Source organism: Physeter macrocephalus, chromosome 17 (genome assembly GCF_002837175.3).
Source record: "Physeter macrocephalus isolate SW-GA chromosome 17, ASM283717v5, whole genome shotgun sequence".
In the NCBI taxonomy this organism is placed as follows: domain Eukaryota; kingdom Metazoa; phylum Chordata; class Mammalia; order Artiodactyla; family Physeteridae; genus Physeter; species Physeter macrocephalus.
Window position 1 is genome coordinate 15,146,852 of NC_041230.1, and position 3,109 is coordinate 15,149,960.

A 3,109-nucleotide genomic window follows, 5' to 3' on the forward strand; every position below is an offset into this window, starting at 1 on the left:
GGGCTCAGTAGTTGTGGCTCGCGGGCTCTAGAGCGCAGGCTCAGTAGTTGTGGCGCACGGGCTTAGTTGCTCCACGGCATGTGGGATCTTCCCAGGCCAGGGCTCGAACCCGTGTCCCCTGCATTGGCGGGCGGATTCTAAACCACTGCACCACCAAGGCAACCCCGGGTTGTTTCCTCTTTTTGGCTCTCCTGAATAATGCTGCTATGAACATTGATGTATAAATATCTCTTTCAATTCTTGGGTATAGAGAATCCATGTGTTTTGAACTTAACATTCTTAAACATTAAGGATGCTTTTTCTCTAATATGTAAACAGGCAAGGTTTTGGGGGGAGAGATGATAAAAATGGCAGTCTGGAGTCGACTTCTATTTCCGGGTGTCACGTTTTGAGACCCTTTGTGGGATGGCTGTACAATGGGCCATGTGATGGGTCATGTGACTTTCACTCACAGGGAGGATGCAGCACTACCTGGGCTGATGCCTGAGTGGCACACACCCATGAAGAGGGAAGGAAACCAGATAAGCAGAGATGGGGCTTCTCACCTCATTCCTTAAATAAAAAATACATTCCCAATGGATTAAATATTTAAAGGTTTAAAAAATAAGTCACAAAACAAAGATAAATTCTTTATGTACTTGTGTGACTATTTTAGGGCAGATATGAAAGGACTGTCAGACCATTTGGGTTTCTTCATCAGCCTGTTCAGGTTTTCTGTTTCTTCTCAAGATAATTTTAATTGCTAGAGAACCATTCATTTCATTCAGGGTTTCACATTTTAGAAACATCTGGCTATCACGTCTGTATCTGTGGTCATATCCCTTTTAGGGATTGTTGACTTGATTGTTTATTTGGGTTATTGTTTCTTTGTGTTTCTTGATTATGCTTTCCAGCTATTTTAATATTTTGCTGTTTTTCTTTTTTTCCCAAGGAACTGAAATTTATCAGTACTGATTACTTTCTTCTTTATCTATTTATTTCTACCTCCTTTTCATATTTCCACTGTTAATTTCTTTCTGGTTCCTTCAGATGAATGTTCTATTTGTTTATTTTTATTTTTTCTTGTTTAATAATGAAAATATTTAAGGAATGAATTTACTTGTGAGTACAGGTGTGTGTGTGTGTGTGTGTGTGTGTGTGTATAGTGTTTTCAATTGTCCTATTTTTTTCCCTTTCACAATGTCTTAAAACATTTTCCTATTTTGTAAAGGTAATAATAATTTCTTTAAACCCTGGTCAAAGTAATATGGTTAAAAAAAGTCAGTTGTATGTGAGGAAAAGCAGCTATTCCTGGCCCACTCCTATCCAACCCAGTCTTAGTTCCCCAAAGGTAAAACTTTACCTCCAGCTTGCTCTGTAGTTATTCCTTCATTTAGTCTTTTATTAACTATGTATTGAGTGCCTGCCTTCTATGTGCCTAAGCAACTGTTTTAGGTACCAGTGTATATAGAGGTGAATAAAAACAGGGAAGCATCACTGCATCCCCCCCTACATAGTACTGGTGGAGTGGAGATATAGTATAAATACAGAAATAAAAGACAGAATATGTATATTAGATGTGATAAGTCAAGTTCTACAGAGGAAAAAAAGTCAGGTAGTGGGGATAGGGAGTGGTAGATCAGGGAGGTGTTCACTGAGATGGTGACTTTTGAAAAAAGACCTGAAGGAGGAGAGACAGAGAGTCACAGAGACATCATGTGGAAGAGAATTCCAGGCAGAAGGAACGCAAGGACCCTGAAGTAGGAGCCTGCCTGAAATGTTTAAGGAGCTACAGAGAGCCATTGAGGCTGGACTGTAAACTGTGTGTGTGAGGAGAAGGCAAATGCAGCATCATGTGGAAGAGAATTCCAGGCAGAAGGAACGCAAGGACCCTGAAGTAGGAGCCTGCCTGAGTAAACTGTGTGTGTGAGGAGAAGGCAAATGCAGCATAAGGAAACGAGTTAAGAGGCTATTTATTTATTTTTAAAAATTTTATTTATTTATTTTTGGCTGCGTTGGGCCTTTGTTGCTGCACGTGGCCTTTCTCTAGTTGCGGCGAGCGGGGGCTACTCTTTGTTGCGGTGCACGGGCTTCTCATTGTGGTGGCTTCTCTTGTTGAGGAGCACGGGCTCTAGGCGCGCAGGCTTCAGTAATTGTGGCATGTGGGCTCAGTAGTTGTGGCTCGCGGGCTCTAGAGCACAGGCTCAGTAGTTGTGGCACACGGTTGGCTTATTTGCTCCACGGCATGTGGGATCTTCCCGGACCAGGGCTTGAACTCGTGTCCCCTGCATTGGCAGGTGGATTCTAAACCCCTGTGCCACCAGGGAAGCCCCAAGAGGCTGTATATTTAAATAACATACCTATGCTATGATGTCTTCATTTATATACTTTAGACATTTTCTAATCCCCTGATGGATAGGGATTTGACACACTCCACAACTCCTATTTTTCTTCCCTAGTTTCCTAATACACATATTACTATTTTCAGTTCCAAAGTTGTATATTGTTTAAGCAACACACTTATACCTTCTCTTTCTTATTCCATCAGGTATAGACAGTGTCTCTTGACTCCCAGCTTTAAAGATGAAGATGCCAACATCTCTAACCTTCCAGTAAGTTTGCATCCTTTTTTCTACATTCTCAGCTTCTATTATCTGTGCTTTTTATTATCTGTGCTACATCTTATTCATATTCCAATCTGTAATCATAATTCAGTCTTTTTGTCCTTCCTTTTCATTGAGATATAATTGACCTACAGCCCTGTATAAGTTTAAGGTGAACAGCATAATGATTTGACTTAGATACATCGTGAAATGGTCACCACAATACGTTTAGTGAACATCCATCATCTCCTATAGGCACAAAAAAAAAGAAAAAAGAATAAGGAAGAAAAGAAAAAATATTTTTTCCTTGTGATGAGAACTCAGCATTTACTCTCTTCTCCCGTTGCGGAGCACAGGCTCCGGACGCGCAGGCTCAGCGGCCATGGCCCACGGGCCCAGCCGCTCCGTGGCATGTGGGATCTTCCCGGACCGGGGCACGAACCCGTGTCCCCTGCATCGGCAGGCGGACTCTCAACCACTGCGCCACCAGGGAAGCCCAGGATTCACTCTCTTAACGATTTACATAC